At 47.1% G+C, this 25,109-nt stretch overlaps 1 protein-coding gene and 1 pseudogene across 1 annotated transcript in view; both read left to right on the forward strand.

Moving 5' to 3' along the window:
• LOC129632894 (liprin-alpha-1-like) overlaps positions 1-25,109 on the forward strand; it is a 141,991-nt gene that overhangs the window by 22,869 nt on the left and 94,013 nt on the right. The gene's annotated exons all lie outside the window — the stretch shown is intronic.
• Positions 24,104-24,223, forward strand: LOC129633460 (uncharacterized; annotated as a pseudogene).

Here is a 25,109-nt window from a genome sequence, read left to right on the forward strand (position 1 = left end):
GAATGAGATGGGTCTATGGCATGATGGTTCAATGGACATGAGTTGGAGCAAACTCCAGGAGATAGTGAAGGACAGGAAAGCCTGGAGTGCTGCAATCCAAGGAGTGACAAGAGTCGGACACAACTGAGCGACTGAACTAAAACCTGAGTGTGTGCTAACCCGCTTCAGTCGTGTCTGACTCTGCGACCCCAGGGACTGTAGCCCGCTAGCTCCTCTGTCCATGGGATTCTCCAGGCAAGAAGACTGGAGTGGGTTGCCATGCTCTCTTCCAGGGCATCTTCTCAACCCAGGGATCGAACCCACATCTCTCGTTATCTATTGCATTGGCAGGCAGGATCTTTACCCCTAGCGCCACCTGGAAAGCCCCAGTGAGTGCTGACAACTAGAAACGCAGAACATAAGGGCCGCTCCTAAGTTAAACTGGAAGAGCAGCAAGCACAGGTTGTAAAGAGGAAAACACACGATGAGCGACAACAGCGAAATATCTGTGCCATTCGGAAGAGGAGCCCGTCAGCCCTTGGAGGGACAGCTGGAACCAGAATGAAAACCGAGGCCATGGTCAGCAGTGCCCACCACACGGCCTGGGTGGCGTGGTGTCACTCACCGGGCTTCCTGCATCCCCAGAGCTGCTGGCAGTAACATCTCTGAGTGCCAGGCCGGGCAGCATCCCCGAGTGAGCTCAGGCATCACCGCTCTCCTTCCAGTGCTGCTCCGGGGCCCTCTGTGGGCGGCCACCCTCATGCCCTGCCCTGCCACTTGCTGGGGCCCGGCTGTCCCCCTGGGATCCTTTCAGCCCTTGAGCTTGGGTGTTCCCAGCCCTCTGCCACACCGGACTGGGACGCAACTCAGGACTTGGGCTTGAGATATCAAGGAGACCGTGAATCTGGAAGGACACCACCCTGGGGCCTGTGAGAGAGCAGGAGAGCAAAGCCCCTACGGGGAGGAAGCAGAGCTGGGGAACGTGCACACAACCTCCACTGCCTCCTGCACAAGTGCCTTTTCTTTGTCTCTCCTTGACCTGAAACAAACGCCAGCTGCTGCTGCTCTGCAGGTGATTCCTAAAGATGCACCTCCTGCCAGAGCTATTGTCCTGCTGCTCTGGGGCTGCCTGAGTGTGCTCAGGGGTACCAGACAAGTTAGGGCTGCCACACCTCATACTGGAGGTGGGGGGCCTGATACTGGGGAAGGGTCGGAGGTGGGGGGAGGGTCTGAGGGTGGGGGAGGGCCTGATGCTGGACTGGGATCTGATGCTGGACTGGGGTCTGATGCTGGACTAGGGTCTGATGCTGTGGGAGGACCTGATGCTGGACTAGGGTGCATCATTCGGGTCCCCGTCAAGGTTGCCCTCGGACACCCCGCCCTGTGACCGATGGCGAGCCTCGACACCTGCACTTTGTTCCCACCCTCAGCCCGCTGCCCACGCCTCAGCAGCAGAGGGGCCCTGTCCCCGCAGATGCTGAAGTGATGGAGCCTCTTGTCTCCGGAGCCAAGGGAATGAACACACCGTCGGGCGCCCTCTAGGGACACCTGTGCTTCCGCCTTCTGGCCTTTCCATTGCATCCGTCCGTTTCTCTTAAGAGAATGTCCGTGGGATGACACGGGCTCCCGTTACCAGCTCTGGTCTGTTCTCAGTGAGAGTACAGCTTACCCTCGGCACTCTTTATTGGCCCTGGGAAATTTTGCTTCAGTACTTGATTGAAAGAAAGCAATAAATAATACTGTGATAAAAATAGTTCAAAAGTAGACTGTACATACTTTGTCACATATTCGGGAAGTTCACAAAAGATTAATAGGAAAATAGAATGATAACAATGAATTGTACAAGTAAATTAAAGGCGGAACCCACATGTAAAGAGACATGCTGTCTCTGTCTACCAAGATACCAGCTGCATAATAAATATCACACTGTGACCTGAACGCATCTCTTGCTGGCTTTTTTAATGTGCTGCTGAAAAAGTAAAGATTACATTTGCTATTTATACAATCCAGAATGGCTATGTCATCACAATCTAAAAATGTACGCCTAGGTCCATTCTTTACACATGTTTACAAACATGTAAAAAGATGATTTACATAAAAATAAGGCCTTTGTCAGAGCTGCACTACCCTGTCTGTCTGGGAAGTGGCACCTTCACTGTCCAGCTCGATGGCTCTGCAGCAGGTGCAGGGCATCACGATTGGTCCCCAAAGAGTCTCACGGGAGAGGAGGGATCCAGGTCCACAGAGACTAGGTTACAGGAGAGATCTTCATAGTCGTCTTCTAGGCATCCTTTCAGCCCAAATTTCATTAGAAGCTCACATTTAACACCCAGTACTTTTAAATCACTTCACGCTGTGGACAAAAACCATTTCTTGCTAGAAAAAGTACAGTTTAGGCCAGTCGTTAACATCCAACAACAATTGGTTGAAATTAAGTTTGCTTATTTCAGAGTGATTGTTGGAGAGCTTGGTTACATTCTGGAAGGATAATAATGCACACCGTGTCATGATGATTTTATCATCGCAGGAAAACCCCTTCTCTCATGGTTTAACATTGAAAAACAAGAATAATGACAATAAATGCATCATTTACAAAAGCCCTGTGTTTGTTCATAGGATTTATACAGACAAGCACTACAGTACATTCATTTGAAAGACTGAAATCAGGTATCAGAACATGAATGGATCTGAAAGGATATTCATAGCCTGAATATACAAGAAAAAGGAAGTAATTCTATAAATGAAGTCATAAGTTTACATAAATATCAGAAACATTAAATTCTAAAATATTTTTTCTCTATGGTCTTCATGAATTTTTCACTAATTAAAAACCCTGTAATATCTTCGGATCCATGTAACAAGTATTAACAGAGTAAAGATGACATCGAGTTCAAAATGTAGTCTTTGTTGTATACTGGATGCTGTATAAACATCTGGAGAATTCGTGCAGGTAAACTGGAAACAAACACACAGAAAAGTCAGTCCTGGGTTGGCAGCTGGTGCCCCAGCCCCTGCCCCTCCTGACACCCCCACCCCCTACCCCATTTGGGGCTTCAGCTGCTTTGAGAATTCAGAGAAACATGGAGGACCAAGCAGATCAAGGAGAGAACTCTGTGGCTGACTTGATTCTGACATATAGCTAAAAGCTGCTGGTAAAAAAAAACCCCTCAAAAGCCCAATCCAGCTTTCTAGCTGAGATGTGAACAGGACAGAGCAGACAGCCTCCTGCCCTCAGAGTTGCTCGAGCAGGGCTGGGCCCCAGGGCCGGACCCACCAGAGGACCACCCAGAGCAGCACCTGCAAGGGAAGGTGGCCCCTTAGTGGCCGCCGAGCCCCAGATGCCGGTGCACCTCCGTGTGAAATGCTGGCCTCTGCACGGAGAGGTCCAGGGCAGGGCAGCCTCGTGAACCCTGACGGTCTGGGCCCTGTTCCCTCCGAGAACGTGCACGCAGGGTGTGGCCGGCAGCACTGCCACTGTGGGAGGGATACCCACGCGTCCCTATGCGAGGGGCCTTGGCCATGCTCTGACCACTCCGGCGGCAGTGGGGCACCAAGGTCACGTTCTCTGCTGTGAGGGTTCTCCCAGGCTAACCTCCGGAGACCCGCTGACCCTCCACTCCCTGGGGCGTGGGCTCCGTGCCCCCGCAGGACCAGGCTGGCCTGTACTCACCCCGAAGCACATCAGGAGCAAGTCCTGACTGTAGCAGAATCCAGCCCCTGCGTTCCCACCACGCTGCCTGGTCCCATGAGCGTGGGAGGAAGGGTGCAAACACAGAGTGCGGTGAGTCGTGCAATGTCACATGGGGCACGAGGACACACAATGCACACCCGCAGCAGTGCCCACTCCTACTGAGGGTCTGGGGAAACTTGTAGAGGGTGGATGAGCTGGAGAGAGCGAGCCTGGAGGCTGCCACGTGGGGGTCCCTGCCCCCCGGGGTGGGGGGAGGGCGGTCAATGGCACATTTGATAACGTAAACGTGGTCATGGGGACAGATACTCCACATCGGCAGCTGCCAGTCTCTCCTTAGACCTAGGGATTCACAGAGCTCCAGATTCACAGATTCCACATAGTCTATTGTTATTCAATTTTACACTTCCCTCATTCCCTCAGCTGCCAGCTTTACGAGAAAGAGGTACGAGATGACAAGCCCACCATCAAATGGGAGCCCTCGAGATCAGACGAGATCAGGCGCGTTCAGGGTGGTATGGCCGTAGACGGAGGCGGCTGCCGCCGGGCGCCCTAAGAGCCCTGCGCTGCGCCTCCCTTTCGCTCTGACCTGCCGGTCGGGCCAGCCGGCCGCACCTCTCCACGGGGGCGCGCGCTGTACCTGAGCCGAAGGACCCGCGACCAGACTCCGGCCGGCCAATGCCGCCACGCCCCCGAACACCGCCGCCCCGTGGCCAGCAAACGCCTGGCCAGGTTCGGCAGCCCGGAGGGCTTCCAGGACCCCCAGCGGCATGCCGGGCGTGCGTGCGTGCGTGCGGGGCCTGGGGGGTGGGCTGAGGGGCGCGGAGGTCTCGGTGCCCTCCCACCCCGGGCCTCTCCAGGCCCGGCTGCGCTCGGCGAACCGGGCCTCCCCGGATCCCGTTCGCTGCTCAGGGCCGTGCGGCCCAGAGGTGTCTGGCTTTCGGACCCGCCGCCACCCGCTCTCCCGCGGCCCGCGGGCCTCTGAGCCTCCTGTGGGCCTAGGCGCAGCCCAGCCAGGGCCCTGAGCGCCCATCCTGCTGGACACCTGCCGGGTGCCCAAACCCACCGGGAGCCACGGAGGCGCAGTCCTCCCGAGCGCCTCAGTCCCGCCCCTTCGCCCTACCGAGCCCCCCCCCCTTTCCCCCACGCCGCGGGACAAGCACACAACCTTCCTGAGAGAGCAAACGAGCGACAGGCAGTCACACGGACAGACACACAGACAGTCGACAGCCCGCCGTCGCAAGCTCGTCAGCCAGAGCCATAGCACCTGTGAGAGGCTGGGGCCAGAGGAACGGACGGGCCGCCGGGTGTCAGGAGAGACAGAGGCAGAAAGAGATGAAAGTTCAGAGACAGACTCCAAGACTGCGAGAGGGAGATACAGACAGACAGACAGACAGACGCATGCGCACGCGCGTGCACACACACACACACACACACACACACACAGGGAGGCAGAGACAGATGGAGACACAGAGCGAGTGACAGAGAGACAGCAAACAGGAGACAGGGGAGAGAGGATGGCATCGGATCTGAGACAGACACACTGGCACAGCCCATGACGCACCTCAGAGGAAGGCCACGCGGAAGAAGCAGCTTCCCCAAGGGAGGGGGCGTCAGCCTTGGGCCGGGCCCCGGCTGGACGCGGTGCCCTGGGGCTGGCGGTCACCCGTGGGGACCCCAAGACTTCCTCGAAGCCGAGGTCTCAAAGGTCCCCTTCGGCCTGGCTACCTAAGGCGAGACCCAGCCCCCACCCCCAGGCCAGAGGGTGAGTGTGTGAGAGTGTGTGTGAGTGTGTCGGTGGGTGAGGGTGGGGTCGGGTCGACTTGGGGCCGGGTGGATACCCAGAGTGGAGGGGGAGGGTGTGGAGGCCGGGGGTTGGGAAGCTTGCGTGTCCTCTTGCTGTCTCTCTCTCCCTCTTTCTCCATCTCCCTTACCTGTGGTTTCTAGCTCTTGACCTGTCTCGGCGGCAGGGTGTGTGTGTGTGTGTGTGTGTACCTCCAAACCCAAAGCAACTTTCTATGGAGACATAGTGAAGGGTAAATGCACTCTGACTCATCTGATATATGAGTCTAAAACACTGGACATGTCTGGACTCAAACTTCCAGGGCCGCCTTCCTGCCACCTCTGGCAAGCATTGATGGTGCCACTGTAATCCTCTAAAGGACCGAAAGTCCTGTACAAGTCCAGACATCTGCTCTGTACAGTCTCTGCCTACAGTACAGAAAAGTATAGAACAGAATGACACATTCTTTTTTAATTGTACAGATGAATCAGCTGCTATCTGCTGCCTAGTCAACATGGTCAACATGAGGGAGTCAAGCAAGAGTTCCAAATCTCTTGAATGTGGTCCTTGGAAATACTTCTGCTCTTAGTTGCTCAGTTGTGCCCAACTTTTATGCTACCCATGGACTGTGGCCCGTCAGGCTCCTCTGTCCGTGGCATTTCCCAGTCAAGAATACTGGAGTGGGTTGCCATTTCTTTCTCCAGGGGATCTTCCCGACCCAGGGATCAAACCTGAGTCTCCTGCAGGTGGATGCCTTCCCATCTGAGCCACAACTAATTGCCTACTCAAAATACAAAGAAAAGAGCTAGTGTTCTACTAAGTGGAAAGATGATTTAAGAAACGAAAGCTTTCCTTTGTTGGTATATTTGAATCTTCATTTAGTTTTATTTTATTTTTACGATTAAGGCTACTTGAATTCACCGAAAAAAAAAAAAAGGCTACTTTAACAAGGCAATGGAGAAACCCCAGAGTTGAAAGGCAATTGACTTTTTAAAAGAAACATGTGGCAGGTGAAACTTTCTTCATTTTTTAGAGTTGGTTCAATGCAAAATCTTTATTCGACAAATATGACTCTTGTGAACTTTATTTCAAATCTCCACGATGAATCACTAAGGCATCAAGGAAGAAAGGAGTAGAGGTGGAGAAAAAAAGAGCAACCTTTCCCCTTGGCTCCATCTCAACCAGCTGCTTAGTTCCTTCATCTCATGGACTATGATCTGGGATAATCTTGTTTGTCTGATTTTTGTTTGGGGACCGTTTCTAGTCACAGGGCTAGAAACAGTGGAGGGGGTAAGCCCTTCTTTCCATTCCACATCAGACCCAGTGGGCAGTCCAGGCCCTGCCCACTGCATTGAGTCTGTAGCAACAGAATCACCAGTGATGTTGGTTAACAATGCATGTTCCTGGAATCCACTCCATTCGCTACTGACTCTTTGAGGTGGTGGTCTGGAACCTATACCTGGAAACTTTCTTAATGATTCCAAATGACACCAAAGTCTGAGGACTATGGAAGATCTTCACATTTCTGGAAGAGCCACACACCTCCAGAAGGAACCACAAGACTTGCCTGAAATGGTAAAGGTATAAGTATTGGGCTGAAAGTTGGAAGGTCTCCACCTTTGCTATGTAAGTAAAATGATCTTTCTTTGAAATGAAAATGGATAATACTAAAAGTTCACATTGTTCTAGAGCATTAAAAAAAACCCTGAATTATAGAAATATGATGTACGAGTTCCTGGAAAGCAAGAACCTATATTTATTGATATGTCTTCATGCCTTAGATCGTGCCTTGAATATAGTGTGCACATCAACAGAAGAAAGAAAAGAACTGAATCGACAAAGATACAAAGAGATCAAAAGCGCTGAGCCAAGTGAAAAGTTGAGGCTTCACAGAACTTTTCCGTCTTTCACACACTGAATAAATATTGAGCACCTACTATGAGCTAGTAGGCATGCAATATGTTTCTGGAAATAGAATGCGGAGAGAAGAAGAAACACAGTTCCTTCTTTCCCTGCGACTAATCTAATGATAAATAACAGGCAGATCCTTTGAGAACTTCTATAGGAGCCTCTTCCCTCACCAAAAACTGGATGTCAGAGAAGGCTTTTCAGACTAATAATTCAGTTGAGATCCATAGGTTGAACCAACGTAAACCAGGGTTGAGATGCAGGAAGAATTTCAGGCAGGTAAAATAGCATCTTGGAAGGCTACGTGACAAGGGAACCTTAGTACATTCAAGAAATGAAAAATGCCCTATGGGATGGAACCAAAAGAGTGCAGAGGGCATTCCAGTGAAAAGAAATCAGAGAAGAAAGTGGGGACCAAGCAATGAAGGGATTTGGTCATATCTTCACTATGATGGGAAAATACAAGAGCAGTTGGAGCAGGGAGGTGATAGAACTGCATCTGCATTTTAAAAAGGTCATCTTGCTCCACATCAGTCATGATTGGACAGACTCAACTCCAAACTACAACGAGGTACCACTTCACATTAGTCAGAATGATCCTCATGGAAAAGTCTGTAGATAACAAATGCTGGAGAGGATGTGGAGAAAAGGGAACTCGCCTCCACCGTTAGTAGGAATGTGAGTTGGTAGAGCCACTATGGAAAAGAGTATGGAGGTTCCTGAAGGAACTAAACCTAGAAGTACCATATGATTCAGCAGTCCCACTCCCAGGCACATATCCACCAAAAGTATAACTGAACAAGATACATGCACCGTCTGTGCACATATATCTGTGTGTGCACGCAGATGCGCGCGAGCTCGGGCGTTCGCCTGCGAGGATGGGGGGTGGGGGTGGGGCTGGGGGTAGGGCTGGGGCTGGGGCTGGGGCTGGGGCTGGGGCTGGAGCTGGTGCAGCCTCCCGGGGATTGCCTGAGGCACGCCAAGGGAGCCCCAGACGGAGACCCGCGGGACGGTCGTCTGGTTTCCTGGAAGCCAAATGTGGAGGGGCTCGCGGGCCGCGCGGAGGCACCCCAGGTCTGCAGCGGGAGTCGGTGCCCTGGCCACCCACCCCCAGGAGGGGTTGGGGTGCGGGAGCCCAAGAGTTGGGACGTGGGGGCGGGGGCTAAAGGAGAGGGAAGGCAAAGAGCCTACAGCACCCGGTATTCCCAGGCAGTCTCCCATCCAAGTAAGAACCAGGCCCGACCCTGCTTAGCTTCCCAGATCGGACGAGATCGGGCGCCTTCAGGCCCATAAGGCCGGAGAGGGACGCGGCTGCCGCGGGGCGCCCTAAGAGCCCTGCACTGCGCCTCCCTTTCGCTCTGACCTGCCGGTCAGCCATTCCGTCTACAAGTAATTTTACTCCCTCCCCTTTCTCTCCCTGCTTTCTGAGAGTCTCTCTCCTTCCATACTCGATGGTGTAATGAATGGATGCCTTAGATCATTTTCCCTCAACATTTTTTTCTCTTTATTTTTACATTGATTTCTATGAATTCATCTTCAAGTTTATGGATTATTTCTGCCAGCATCTCATATGTGCTATTGAACCTATCAATTTTTCATTTCAATTATTTTCGTTTTCAAATCCAGAATTTATGTTAGTTTCCTTAAAAAAAAATAATTTGTAGCTCTTCATTGGGTCTCTCTGTTTGTTGACTTAGTATCATACTGTCATCTAATTCTTCAAACATGGTTCCATTATTTCATTTTGTAGTTATCATTACTTTGATATTTTATCTTTTGACCTTCATACTGAATTTATAAGTGATATACTTATATGAGTTATCAGTGGTATGTTATACAAATGCTTTACTCACCACCATTACAACATTAGAGTTTTCTGATTTTAACTGTATACTTACCTGTCCCAGCAGGTTGATAAAGAGTCCAAGCCTAAAGCCCCTTTAAGGAGGAGGCAAGCTTGCTTGCTTTTTCACATTCTTTGGCCTAAGACAAGTAGGCATTGTAGGGAGCAGTATCTCAGGTTCAAGGACATTCCTCTTTTTGAGCTTTGGATGTATGCTATAGGAAAGGGTCTGGGCAAAACGCTCACATCCTTGAGATGTTTTTTGTCTATTCTCAGAGGCTAGTTGAGACGTATATATGGCCCCACTTAAATTAGTGAGCCCCTTCTGATGTCTGTGTCAGAAGCTTTTTCTGTCACCTTCACTTTAAATAAAATATACACAAAGCTCTGAGTGACTGAGACTGTCTTTGGCCCCAGAGTAATATCTTCTTCTTCAGACACCATGAATCCAGTGGCATCGGTCACCGTTGACTGCTAGGTTATCATCTTGGGGGCTTGTCCAAGATCTTCAAGACAAGGTAAGAACACTCGGAGTTGAGATTCTTTTGCTCGTTTACTGTGGTCTCTACTTTACTACGGAGAAGGCAATGGCACCCCACTCCAGTACTCTTGCCTGGAAAATCCCATGGGCGGAGGAGCCTGGTAGGCTGCAGTCCATGGGGTCGCTAAGAGTTGGACACGACTGAGTGACTTCACTTTCCCTTTTTACTTTCCTGCATTGGAGAAGGAAAGGGCAATCCACTACAGTACTCTTGCCTGGAGAATCCCAGGGGCGGGGGAGCCTGGTGGGCTGCCAACTCTGGGGTCTCACAGAGTCGGACACGACTGAAGCAACTTAGCAGCAGCAGCAGCAGCAGCAGCAGCAGCTACTTTACTAAATCAGAAGCATGTGGACTGAACTTCTTTTCCCCAGTCAGCTTTTCCTGGTCCCTCTGACCATTTCATATCTGCTTGGGGAATTAAAGTTATTAACCTCGTGTGCCGGATTGTAGACTTTCAAGGGACTTGCAATCCATGCTGTTATTGTGCTTTTCTAGCAAGGCCCCCATTCCAAGTTTTACAGGACACTGCAGACAGGAGCACTTTAGGGAGCTAGCTGGAGCTCTAGCTCCAGGGACATCTCTCAGACTGGAAATCACCATCCTGACCCCACAGACACACAGGCAAGTTCTTGTCGTGGCTATGCCTCTGGACTATATGGATTGAGGCATTGCTGGTGAGCATGAGATTCCTGAGGACACAGATTGGGACACCCCAGATTTGGGCAGATTGAAAGTGCATTGGGCTTCTTCCCTTAGTAGCGCTAGCTCTTAGCAGAGCAGACGAAGCCCTCCAGTGGCTCTTGTCTCAACTCCTTAGGTATTCTTTTTGTACAGTCTGAGGGACAGGAATCAAAAGGATGATGTTGGCACTCCATGCATATGAAGGATTAGTTTTTCCTCGCAGGCGGGCCCTCCATCGCCTCCTTTGTTATTAAATAGACTCGTGTGGCCACTCTCAGGAGGATGTCTTGGGTTTTCTGTTCATCCCTTTATGACTTGCCACTTATACTGTTATGAGGAATGTGCGCAGGTACACAGAAGTTGGGTGCTTCCCCTAGTGGTCTTGGCTCGGCGAGCATCCGGAAAACTACTCTGTTCCACCCCAGGTGGTGCCGGAATAAAAGGGAAATCAAACCAAGGTTTTAATGGTGAGGACCTGGACATCAATCTGGGATGCCATCAGGTCTAACCCTGGTGCATCTCCACCATGCCTGGGTGGTAGAATGAGGGGGGGTGGGAGTAGGACACCTTCACCTGTAAGAGATAGGTTAGCTCTGGCCAGGGAAGGAAGCTTAGGTGGAAAATCAGTCTCCAACCCCGTCTAGAGCAGGGGCAGACACCTCTGGTAGAAAAAAGCCATGGCACTGGGCACTGCTTTTTTCTCTCTTACAGATGGGGCCTAACAGTCCAGAACCACCACCCCCCCTTGAATAATATCTTGAAAAACTGGGATAATTTTGATCCTCAAGGCCTAAAAATCCCTTATATATGGGGTTTCTTTGCTTTAAGAGACGACCTCACCTGCCCAGAGAGATAATCCCTGCTGGGACATCTTCTCGATCAGTCTACCCCTGTCATCAGAGCCAATTTGAGCACTCTCTGGTTTAAATTTTAGCTATGAAGCTATGACTACATGAAGGAGAAATGACATTTTGAACCCTGAATGGCCATGTGTATTCTTTAGACTCCGGAGAAAACTAGGTAAAATGGAATCTTTTTGAAATTGCAAAACTGGTTCCTTTTGCACATGTAATTACTAAAAGTTTGACTTGTGAAAATACTCTTTTGGGGAGCTCTGATCCTGCCTGAGAAACAGAAACATGCCTGGGGAAAAACCTGAGTTAACTCTTATCATGTCCTTGAGATACACAGCCCACTCGATCCGGGACTCCAGCCATGAGCTGGAACTCAAGCCAAGAAAATAAAAGGGACAAAGAGACAATTTAAATTTCAGGTGGAAAACTGTGAGGTTTCTGTCTGTCCAGATTTGTGTGTGTCTCGGTGTATGTCTCCATCCTTGGAAAAAATTGCTAAAGGCTATGTGGTTCAATGAGCTCTAATTAATTGGCCTAAAGAGAAGTAAGTGCTTACAAATCAAACAATTCTAAATTCAAGGAAATTAAAGTAAATGAATTTGAGGCTTGTGTGAACTGGGAAATAATCATTATTGTATTGATACATGATACTGATGTTTGTTTATTGATCTAATTAACAGAGACATTGTGCAGATACTTTTATAAATGATATAACTTTGGGTGATTTATCCTTACCAATCGACAGAATGATGATATAAAGTACAAGTTATGGTTTCTGAAGAAAAGTAAGATGTGTGTTTTTAATAAAAAGTAATAAGGAATGGAATTACATTCTATTAAGGAAAAGCAAAGTAAGTCTAAACGTACAGGTGGCTGTCCTCTAAGTGGACAAATGAAGTGACGAATACAGAAAGTGCAAAAAGGTGTGTTGCAAGTGAAAGAAGAGTTTTGTGCATGCTACAAGTTTGTTAAGACATTAAACTGCCTTTGAAGTCTTATTGTGACTATGACTAAGTGAATAACTATTGTTTCACAGTGAATATAAGCTGTTACCAAACTGGAATTTGGTTTTCTCTCACTGATTAAAAGAACAAAGTTTTCTTGGAATGTGGCTTTTGATAACAGACTACAGCACATATGAACACAGCTCATTCTGCTTCTACAAAAGTTAACGCCTCTTCAGGGAATTTAAAATGGATTAAAAATGGCCATAAACCAAAGGGTTGGGGCTATGAGAGGTCCAACGTGGCCACTTGGCTTTTCCTGGCTCCCTGACAAACCTCATTTTTATTTGATAATGCCTTTCCTGGCTTCAGAATTAATATCTCAGAATAGAAAAAATGGTTAAAAGGTGCTTTCCACAATCTCCAGTGATCAGGGCACCCACTTTGCTGGACAGGTCATACAGACATTCACAAAAGCTTCATGAGTTTCTTCGCGACTACTGCTTTCACTGATGTCCTTGGCCATTGGGCAAGGACAGCAGAACAAAGGGATCAATTGCATGGGATGGAGTAGACTGCTAAATATGACCGCAATTTTCACGACTTTTTGTCTGACATATTGTTGATTTTTACTCTGTGTTTTCAGATATAAAGAAGCACTTCTCCTCGAGTTACTGGTCATTTAAAACAATCTAGTGATTTACTCCTACGGGTGAAATTATACCTTTTTTCTCTCTGCCTCATCCCTCCAGAAGCTGGAGACACTTGGGTTCTGAACAGCCTTATCAGGTAAATAAAAAGACTGTCTCCCGACATATACAGAAATCTCAACGTATACTGGGGAGCTCTAAAAGAAAAATCCACCTAACTGATGTCAGGCCTATGGCATCTATTATGTTTCACTGAATATTAAGTTCCAGTTTTTTAAGTTAAGGTCTGTATTTACTAAGACGCACTCCTTAGATAGTTCCTTGTGGTTATGTTACATTGCTAAGAGGTTTAATTAAGTTGTTAAAAAGGACATTCTGAGTTTGTTTCTAAAGCTTATCTCAATAACCAGTCTTTGAATCAAGATCAGATGCTCAGGATCTACAACCAGGATATCAACAGCAAGCTATAGTCATTTAGCAAACTAAGTCAGATGACATGGAGATGTCACTGGGCTACACCTACTAGAAGTTCTTGACTTAACTTCTTACTTATGATTCTACTATTACTGCTATTGTTTTCTATATTGCCTGTTTCAAGAAGTGTTGTTCCTTACATTATCAAGTGTGTGACTGAGCCACTAAGTGAGTCACTGTATGACTTAGCTGGAAAAAGAAGAGAAGTGAAAAGCAAAGGAGATAAGGAAAGATATAAGCCTCTGAATGCAGAGTTCCAAAGAACAGCAAGGAGAGATAAGCAAGCCTTCCTCAGCGATCAATGCAAAGAAATAGAGGAAAACAACAGAATGGGAAAGACTAGAGATCTCTTCAAGAAAATTAGAGATACCAAGGGGACATTTCATGCAAAGATGGGCTCGTAAAGGACAGAAATGGTATGGACCTAACAGAAGCAGCAGATATTAAGAAGAGGTGGCAAGAATACACAGAAGAACTGTGCAGAAAAGATCTTCACGACCCAGATAATCACGACGGTGTGATCACTGACCTAGAGCCAGACATGCTGGAATGTGAAGTCAAGTGGGCCTTAGAAAGCATCACTACGAACAAAGCTAGTGGAGGTGATGGAATTCCAGAGGAGCTGTTTCAAATCCTGAAAGATGATGCTGTGAAAGTGCTGCACTCAATATGCCAGCAAATTTGGAAAACTCAGCAGTGGCCACAGGACTGGAAAAGGTCAGTTTTCATTCCAATCCCAAAGAAAGCAATGCGAAAGAATGCTCAGACTACCGCACAATTGCACTCATCTCACATGCTAGTAAAGTAATGCTCAAAATTCTCCAAGCCAGGCTTCAGCAATACACGAACCGTGAACTTCCAGATGTTCAAGCTGGTTTTAGAAAAGGCAGAGGAACCAGAGATCAAATTGCCAACATCTGCTGGATCATGGAAAAAGCAAGAGAGTTCCAGAAAAACATCTATTTCTGCTTTATTGACGATGCCAAAGCCTTTGACTGCATGGATCACAATAAACTGTATAAAATTCTGAAAGAGATGGGAATACCAGAACACCTGACCTGCCTCTTAAGAAATCTGTATGCAGGTCAGGAAGCAACAGTTAGAACTGGACATGGGAAAACAGACTGGGTCCAAATAGGAAAAGGAGTACGTCAAGGCTGTATATTGTCACCCTGCTTATTTAATTTCTATGCAGAATACATCATGAGAAACGCTGGACTGGAAGAAACACAAGCTGGAATCAAGATTGCCGGGATAATATCAATAACCTCAGATATGCAGATGACACCACCCTTATGGCAGAAAGTGAAGAGGAACTCAAAAGCCTCTTGATGAAAGTGAAAGTGGAGAGTGAAAAACGGCTTAAAGCTCGACACGCAGAAAACGAAGATCACGGCATCTGGTCCCATCGCTTCATGGGAACTAGATGGGGAAATAGTGGAAACAGTATCAGACTTTATTTTGGGGGGCTCCAAAATCACTGCAGATGGTGACTGCGGCCATGAAATTAAAAGACGCTTACTCCTTGGAAGAAAAGTTATGAACAACCTAGATAGCATATTCAAAAGCAGAGACATTACTTTGCCAACAAAGGTCCGTCTAGTCAAGGCTATGGTTTTTCCTGTAGTCATGTATGGATGTGAGAGTTGGACCATGAAGAAGGCTGAGCACCGAAGAACTGATGCTTTTGAACTGTGGTGTTGGAGAAGACTCCTGAGAGTCCCTTGGACTGCAAGGAGATGCAACCAGTCCATTCTGAAGGAGATCAGCCCTGGGATTTCTTTGGAAGGAATGATGCTGAAGCTGAAACTCCAGTACTTTGGCCACCTCATGCAAAGAGTTGACTCTTTGGAAAAGACCCTGATGCTGGGAGGGATTGGGGGCAAGAGGAGAAGGGGACGACAGAGGATGAGATGGCTGGATGGCATCACTGACTCGATGGACGTGAGTCTGAGTGAAGTCCAGGAGTTGGTGATGGAGAGGGAGGCCTGGCGTGCTGCGATTCATGGGGTCACGAAGAGTCGGACACGACTGAGCGACTGAACTGAACTGAACTGACATAACATAAGAAATCCCCACATAATAGGAATTAAACTCAATATATGAGTTTTCTCATACAGTGTGATTTACTAGCGAAAAGCAACCACCACCCCACAACCTGAACTGCTCATGAATCCAGACTGAATGAGGCAGGCAGAATAATGTCTTATTTTAAGCCTCATTCCGAGAGAGAGAGATTTGTATGAATGATGTCTCTGTGAAATGAAGCAATATATTCTGGCCTCTTTATTTCCTAGTACTTGTATTTATTAACAGGAGAGATAAGAATGGCATATATTGTAAGCATCTTTTTTAAAAATTCCTCACCCAAAATATCTGGTATTAAACTCTGTAGTTCATGGCTGAAGGTCATGGATTATGGTTTCTGCTTAATTTACACATGAAGGCAGAGCTGAGGTCTCTATGGAAGGCTGTTAAACACTATAAGCAAACACAGAGATGGGGATATTGAAAAATATCAGTTATTACCAGATATTCGCAACTATCTGGGAAGACGAATGGATGATCTTTATGAAAATGTAACTCCAAACAACTGATCCACTTGAGGAGATAATTCAATTGGGAAATTAAGTAAGATTTGGTTGATTTACATTATTTACAACATATTCATTCAGTTACTTTGATAACTTCTGCCTCCTTAAGATTATTATTTACAATTCTGAAACACCATTCTTTTTTGACATTTAAATATTCAGCAAAATATGCAAAATAATATTTGCAAAGTATCTTGCAAGTACAAAAATAAGACACATACATATTCAGTTCAGTTCAGGCCCTCAGTCGTGTCTGACTCTTTGAGACCCCATGTACTGCAGCACACCAGGCCTCCCCGTCCCGTCACCAACTCCCGGAGTCCACCCAAACCCATGTCCATTGAGTCCGTGATGCCATCCAGCCATCTCATCCTCTGTTGTCCCCTTCTCCTCCTCCCCTCAACCTTTCCAAGCATCAGGGTCTTTTCAAATGCGTCAGCTCTTCTCATCATGTGGCCAAAGTGTTGGAGTTTTAGCTTCAACATCAGTCCTTCCAATGGACACCCAGGACTGATCTCCTTTAGGATGGACTGGTTGGATCTCCTTGCAGTCCAAGGGACTCTCAAGAGTCTTCTCCAACACCACAGTTCAAAAGCATCAATCCTTCGGCCCTCAGCTTTCTTTATAGTCCAACTCTCACATCCATACATGACTGCTGGAAAAACTATAGCTTTGACTAGACAGATCTTTGTTGCTCGTAAAGTAATGCTCAAAATTCTCCAAGCCAGGCTTCAGCAATACGTGCACCAAGAACTTCCAGATGTTCAAGCTGGTTTTAGAAAAGACAGAGGAACCAGAGGTCAAATTGCCAACACCTGCTGGATCATCGAAAAAGCAAGAGAGTTCCAGAAAAACGTCTATTTCTGCTTTATTGACTATGCCATAGCCTTTGACTGTGTGAGTCACAATAAACTGTGGAAAATTCTGAAGGAGACACACACATAATATAGCCAAATATTAATATGGCCTATCTTTGTGTGGAGAACAGTTAGCAACATTTTTATGACATAGTAATAATATGATTCTTTAAAATCCATCATCTGTCCTATTAATTCTACAAAATATTACATTATTTGAGAGAGAAACATTAGAAAATATCCTATTACCTAAAATAAATCTATAGTATTAAATATAGTTTAACTCATTATATAGAATACAAATCTATACTATTAATAGTTACATTTTATATCCAAAACTATGCACATTTTCATAAGAAAATGCAGCAATCTTAAAAATGTATTTCAAACAAAATGTATACTTTGCCCTAGAAAATCATGAAAATCCTATAGGTATGGATGTATACACATTAGACTTCCCTGGTAGCTCAACTGATAAAGAATCCACCTGCAATGCAGGAGACCCCTGGTTGATTCCTGGGTCGGGAAAATCCCCTGGGGAAGAGATAGGCTACCCACTCCAGTATACTTGGGCTTCCCTGATGGCTCAGTTGGTAAAGAGTCTGCCTGCAATGTGGGAGACCTGGGTTCAGTCCCTGGCTTGGGAAGATCCCCTGGAGGAGAACATGGCAACCCACTCCGATATTTGTGTCTGGAGAATCCCCATGGACAGAGAAGCCTGGTGGGCTACAGTCCATGTGGCCACAGAGTCAGAAACACCTAAGCACAGCAGCAGAATATATATATATATATATATATATATATATATATATATATATATTCCCATCACTGAGTCTGATCTATATTTTGTCAAATATTATTTTAGGATTATTCTACACTTGAATTTAGATAGTAAGTGAAAGTCTTTTACTTTGAGATTAATCATCTTTTTTGAGGAACTAAAGGATTTATATTTTCTTCTTTTTTGTAGCAAAGTCAGTTGTAGTTTATTTATTCCTTGATCATGTATACTTAATGTCAAACCCAGTTCAAATAGCATGAGTTTGTATATATATATATATATATATATATATATATATATATATACACACACATACACATACATTTCCCCCAATACTTACAATGTTACTTCACAAACAGATCACACAGTGACTTGCTTTTCAGACTGTAAGACTTGCCATGTCGACTATAAGGCTGGACTTTACACTATGTTGTATTTAGATCTATATATTCTTTTCACTTAAGTAAAATAATAGCAGTTCACAAATACACACAAAAAAATCTCTAGGTACTTGATTAAAAGAAATCTAGAGTTGTAGGATACGAGGCTAGGTATATAGTTCTGAAAGGAGTTTGCAGTATGTGATTGTTCTTATTTTCCTATAACTGCCTTTTTGTTTTTGTTTAGTCGCTGAATCATGTCCAGCTGTTTTGCATCCCCATGGGCTGTAGCCCACCAGATTCCTCTCTCCATGGGATTTCCCAGGCAAAAACACTGGAGTGGGTAGCCATTTCCTTCTCCAGAGGATCTTCCTGGCCCAAGGATTGAACATGTGTCTCCTGCATTAGCAGGTGGATTCTTTAACTGTCTTTTACCTTGTAACATATTATTACCTTTTATACCTTGAGGCCAAGTATTTTGAGAGCGAAGTCTCCCCCAGGTTTAGCCTTCAATACAGGCAGGATCACTCTCCCTCCAGATTTTTCAGTGTGTTTTTACTCTGTAAAAAGTTTCCTTTTCTTTTTTTTTAAACAAAGGGGATTATTAGTGAAAAGTGAAATCAAGGAAAACGCATTGAGAGGAAAATAAAGAAGGAAACACTGAAGGCAAGCTGTTGTTGGAGGCTTGGCTTTTACACATTCTGACTGATTTTCCCATTAGCAGGAGAGACTCAGCAACAGAGGGAGTGATGAGAAGACAGTCACTGGCGTCAGAGATGAATGACCTTCAGATCATTAAGCTCCTTTCCCAGAACCTTTTATTGCACCAAACTCTTCTTATGGAATTTTTCATCTCCATGTTTCTAAGTGTGTAGATAAGCGGGTTGAGCATGGGGACAATAATTGTGTAGAAGAGCATAAACACTTTATCCTCTGGTAATGTTGTGGCAGGTCTAATGTAAACAAAGATGACAGGTGTGAAAAAGAGGATCACGGACTGTGATGTAGGAACTACAGGTGGAAAGTGCTTTATGGTGGCTTTCTGCAGAATATGTGCACACATTATACAGAATCAAAATGTAGGAGGCCATCAAAACCACAAAGAGCACCAGTCCCATCAAGCCAGAATTGGCAATGACAAAAAAGCCAATTTTGTGTGTATCAGTGCAGGCTAGTTTCAACAAAAGATATGCATCACAGAAATAGTGGTCTATTTCACTGGGGCCACAGAAAGGTGAAACAATCGCAAGAAGAAAGAGACCAAGAGAATGAAGAAGTCCCCCTGCACACGACGCTATGAGAATTGAGTGACGTTTTTGCCTGTTCATGGTGATGGCGTCGTGGAGAGGTTTGCTGATGACCACATAGCAGTCACAGGCCATCCCTGTGAGGGTGAAGACCTCATTCCCCCCTCCCCAAAGAAGTAGGTGGTGAAAAGCTGTGTCATGCAGTTTTTATAGGAAATGGCCTTTTTTCCATCAGTAAGTCAGTCATGAGTTTGGGTGTCACAGTGGAGGTGTAGAAGAGATCTGAGAGTGCAAGGCAGTTAAGGAAGAAGTACATGGGCTGGGTGATTAGCTGACTGCATGTAATAGAAGTCACAATGATCAAATTCCCCAACCAAATAGCCAGGTAACAGAATAAGAAAAATAAAAAGCAGAGGATCTGGACTTTCTTGTCCATAGAAAGTTCTAAGAGGATAAATTCAGTAACATTATTTCTATCTTCCATGATCTGATGTTCAAGAAAGTTATCTGAAATGACAAAACCAATGAAATGAATCATTGATGAGAAAATGGAAACCTAATATCTACTTTAAATGGCACCAATGTGCCGGTGCTAGACGGCAAAGTCGATCAGGTCCCGAGAACGTGCACAGCGGGGCTGAGAAAAGAAACAAAAGCAAGAGAAATCTCCAACAAAGATGGGGTCGAGAGGTTCAGACACGTCTCCACGAAGGGACGCAGTCTGACACCAACTTTATTCAGCATCTCACATTTATACAGAAGAGCGTGAGAAAGACAAGACAGTTAACATTTTCTTTGTTTGACCTACACATCTTACAAACAGTCACAAGAAATCTTGAGAGCATGGGAATGGCACCCTGTTATTATTTCTTACACCAGATAATATTTCTCTGTGAGTGAGAAGTTTGCACAGAACTCCAGGTGCCTGCAGTAAATAAGCGCCTAATCTCTGGGGTGGCGGGACAGAGAGCTATGTTTGCAAGCAAACCCTCAAGGACTGAGGCAGCTCCCAGAGCTGTGTCCTTCGGACAAAGGACCCCGTTCTGACGGGCAGCTCCCCGCACCAATGCCTTTTAAAGACAAGTTCTTTTGAGACCCACTGAAATCATTTTCATTTAATACGAGTCTTTTGAATATCTAGTACTAATATTCCTCGAAGAGCTAAGAATACAGTGATAAATTAGACAAAGTTCCAGTTTTTATATAATTTAAATTATTTTGTGAGGAAGCCAGGAATTATATTTATCAAGAATTTTTAAAAAAGAGATAATCTTAATAGTGTTAAGTAGGGCGACATATAATGTGCCAATTTAGGATGTAAAATAGAGGTAACTATAGAATTTGCTTGATTAAGTGGTTTCTAATGAAGTCACAAAATTGGTGTAGGGTGAGTGGGTGGGTTTTGCAGTGCTGGCACAGAGTCAGTGTTAAATAAATATCAATTAAATAAAAATCTGGAAAGTGAACAATGTGCTATAATTTTGAAGGAATAATACAATACAGAATCATCCTTTAGTCAGGTAATTCATGATAAAACTGAAGAACAAATCATTTTTATGAGTGGACTCATGATCCTTTTTGACTTTTAAGTTAGTTAAGTTGCTCAGTAGTATCTGACTCTTCGCGACCCAGTGGACTGTAGCCCACCAGGCTCCTCCATCCATGGGATTCTCCAGGCAAGAATACTGGAGTGGGTTGCCATTTCCTTCTCCAGGGGATCTTTCTGACTCAGGGATCAAACCCAGGTCTTCTGCATTGCAGGCAGATGCTTTAACCTCTGAGCCACCAGGGAAGCCCTTTTGACTTTTAAGAGGAAATAATTCCTTCATGTGAAATACTCCATGAAACTTTCATATTTCTTAAACAATATTTGTAGCATCTCTAGGTTAATATATTGACAACTATGCTTTTCCTGTTTGTCTATATTTCTCTTGCAAGATTATTTCCTCTTTCAAAATCAATTAACATTCAGAAGTTATTTGAGTTACATCTTATCAGACTGTAATTATACTTGCCTAGTTTGGAAATCATATACTGAGAAATGGGCTCCTCTAATTCCAAAATAGTTCCCCCCAAACACAATACAATAAACAAGATGTAGCACTCCTTCCCTTAATTTCTTAGAGAATTCACCCACACAATCTGCTTGTGGAGTGGAGTTCCCTTTGGTCCACATCTTCTCTAGCATTCGTTATTGACAGACTTTGCAATGAGGATTATTCGAACTCGTGGAAGTGGTCCCTCCTTGTAACTTGGAGTTGAGTCGCTCCAAACATTAGTGTTATGGAGCAAGATGACATTTTGGAAATGCAGAGAAATTCTATCATCTCCCTGCCCCAACTGCTCTTGTATTTTCCCATCATATTGAATATATGATCACATCCCTTCATGCTTGTTCCCCACGTTTGTCTCTGATGTCTTTTAACTGGAATGCCCTCTGCACTCTTTGGCTTCCATCCCATAGGGCATTTTCATTTCTTGAACGTCCTAAGTTTCCCTGGTCGCATAGCCTTCCAAGATGCTATTTTCCCTGCCTGAAATTCTTCCTGCATCTTAACCCTGGTTTACGTAGGTTCAACCTATGGACCTCAACTCAATTGTTACTCTGAAAAGCCTTCCCTGACACCCAGGTTTTGGTGAGACAAGAGGCCCCTCGATAAGTTCTCAAAGGATCTGCCTGTGATGTATCATTAGATTCGTCTCAGTGAAAGCAGGAACTCTGTGTCTTCTTCTCTCCGCCTTCTAGTTCCAGAAACTTATTACATGCCTCCCAGCTCATCGTAGGTGCTCAGGATTTACTTAGCGTGTGAAAGACAGAAAAGTTCTTGGAAGCGTCAAGGTGTCACTTGGCTCGGCACTTTTGATCTCTTTGTATATTTGGCGATTCAATTCTTTATTTCCTGGGTTGACGTGTACACTATAATCAAGGCACAATCTAAGGCACTAAGACATATCCATAAATATAGGTTATTGCTTTCAAGGAACTCGTACAGCAGATTTCTACAATTTAGGTTCTTGCTTTCAAGGAACTCGTACAGCAGATTTCTACAGTTTAGGGCTTTTCAAATGCTCTAGAAGAATGTGAACGTTCAGTGTGATCCATTTTCATTTCCAAGAAAGATCGTTTGACTTCCATAGCAAAGGTGGAGACCTTCCGACGTGTAGTCCAATACTTAGACCTTGACCATGTCAGGCAAGTCTTGCGGTTCCTTCTGGAGGTGTGTGGCTCTTGCAGAAACGTGAAGATCTTCCATCGTCCTCGGACTTTGGTGTCATTTGCAATCATCAAGAAAGCTTCCAGGTATAGGTTCCAGACCACCACCGCACACACTCAGTAGCCAACGGAGTGGATTCCAGGAATATGCGTTGTTAACCAGCATCACCGTTGATATTGTTGCTGCACGCTCTATGCAGTGGCCAGGGCCTGGATTGTCCACTGGGTCTCATGTGGAATGGAAAGAAGGGCTTCCCCCACCCCCCACCCCACCCCCCACTCTTGACAGCCTTGTGACTAGAAACGGGCCCCGAAACAAGAATCAGACAAACCAGATAAGCCCAGATGGTAGTCCATGAGATGAAGGAACTAAGCAGCTGGTTGGGATGGCGCCAAGGGGAAAGGTTGCTCTTTTTGTCTCCCGCTCTACTCCTTTCTTCCTGGACGCCTTAGGGGTTCATCATGGAGATTTGAAATAAAGTTCACCAAAGTCATATGTGTTGAATCAAGATTTTGCGTTTCACCATCTCTCAAAAACGAAGAGTGCTTAACCTGCACAGGTTTCTTTCAAAAAAGTCAATTGCTTTTCAGTTCTGGGGTTTCTCTCTTGCCTTGTTCAAGTAGCCTTAAGAGTAAAAATCAACGAAAACTAAAGAAAGATTCAAAGATACCAACAAAGGACACCTTCTGTTTCTTCAATCATCTTTCCACTTAGTAGCACACGAGCTCTTTTCTTTGTATTTTGCCTAGGGAATTCGCAATGTGCTGGTTCAGATGGCAAGGCATCCGCCCGCAGGAGACTCGGGTTTGACCCCTGGGTCGGGAAGATCCCCTGGAGAAGGTAATGGCAACCCACTCCAGTATTCTCGCCTGGGAAATGCCACGGACAGAGGAGCCTGATGGGCCGCACTCCATGGGTCGTATAAGAGTTGGGCTCAACCCAGCAACTACGAACAGAAGTATTTCCAAAGACCACACTCGTGTGTTTGTGTGTGTGTGTGTGTGTCTGTCTGTGTGCCTGCCTGTGGTTCGTCTGCTCTCTCAGGAAGGTCGGGTGCTTGGCGGGCGGCGTGGGGACAAGGGGGGCGCCTCGGTAGGGCAAAGGGGCGGGGCTGAGGCGCTCCGGTCGACCGCGCCTCCGTGGCTCCCGGTGGGTTTGGGCAGCGGGCAGGTGCCGGGCAAGTTGGGCGCTCAAGATTCGCTGCGCCTAGGCCCGCAGGAGGTTCAGAGGCCCCCGGGCCGCGGGGATCGGGAGGCGGCGGGCCCCGAAGACCGACACCTCCGGGGTCGCGCGGCCCTGAGCAGCGAAGGGGATGGGGGGGGAGGCCCCGCTCAGCCAGCGCGGCCGGGTCTGGAGTGGCCGGGGGTGGGAGGGCGCCGAGACCTCCGCACCCCTCAGCCCACCCCCCAGGCCCCGCGCGCGCGCACGCACGCCCTCCCGGTCACTGGGGGGTCCTGGAAGCCCATCGGGCCCCCGGGCCCGGCCAGGCGGTTGCTGGTCTGGTGTTGGCGGTGTTCGGGGGCCGGGCCGGCGTCAGCAGGCTGGAGTGCGGTCGCGGGTCGTGCGGCTCAAGTACAGCACGGCCCCCCGAGGAGAGGGGCGGCCCGTTGGCCCGACCTGCAGGTCAGAGCGAAAGGGAGGCGAAGCGCAAGGCTCTTAGGGCGCCCCGCGGCGGCCGCGTCCGTCTCCGGCCCTACCGGCCTGAAGGCGCCCGATCTCGTCTGATCTCGGAAGCTAAGCAGGGTCGGGCCTGTTTAGTATCTTGGATGGGAGACCACCTGGGAATTCCGGGTGCTGGAGGCTTTTTTGCCTACCAGAAGAGGTCCTTTAGCCCCCGCCCCGCGTCCCAATTCTTGGACCCACACCCCCCTCGCCCCCCCCGCCACCCCCGCAGCCCCAGCCCCTCCCGGGGCGGGGGGAGTGAGTGGGTGGCCGGGGCCCCGACTCCCGCTGCAGACCTGGGTTGCCTCCCCGCGGCCCGCGAGCCCCTCCGCCTTCGCATTCGGCTTTCAGGAAACCAGACGACCGGCCGTCCCGTCTCCCTCTGGGGCTCCTTTGGCTTGCCTCAGGCAATCCCGGGGCTTGCACCGACTCCAGCCAGAGCCCCAGCCCCCGCCCCACCCCCAGCCTCGCAGGCGATCGCGCATGCGCATGCGAGCGCGCGCACAGATCGATGTGCCCAAACGGGGCATCTGGCTTGTTGGCTTGGACTGGGGGTGGATCTATGCCTGGGAGTGGGACTGCTGAACCATAGGCTACTTCTACTTTTAGTTCCTTCGCGAACCTCCATACTCTTTTCCATCCCGGCTGTACCAACTCCCATTCCTACTCAGCGTGGAGGAGAGTTCCCTTTGCTCCACAGCTTCTCCAGCATCTGCTATGGACAGACATTGCAATGAGGCCCAGTCGGACTCGGGCGAAGTGGTCCCTCCTTGGCGTTCGGAGTTGAGTCTCTCCAATCATTAGTGACGTGGAGCAAGATGACCGTTTGGAAATGCAGATGCAATTCTGTCACCATCCTGCTCCAACGGCTCTTGTATTTTCCCATCATATTGAAGATACGACCAATTCCCTTCATGCCTGCTCCTCACGTTCTTCTCGGATGTCTTTTCCCTGGAATGCCCTCTGCACTCTTTGGCTTCCATCCCATAGGGCATTTTCATTTCTTGAACGTCCTAAGTTTCCCTGG

This window comes from Bubalus kerabau, chromosome 18 (genome assembly GCF_029407905.1).
Source record: "Bubalus kerabau isolate K-KA32 ecotype Philippines breed swamp buffalo chromosome 18, PCC_UOA_SB_1v2, whole genome shotgun sequence".
Taxonomy (NCBI): Eukaryota; Metazoa; Chordata; class Mammalia; order Artiodactyla; family Bovidae; genus Bubalus; species Bubalus kerabau.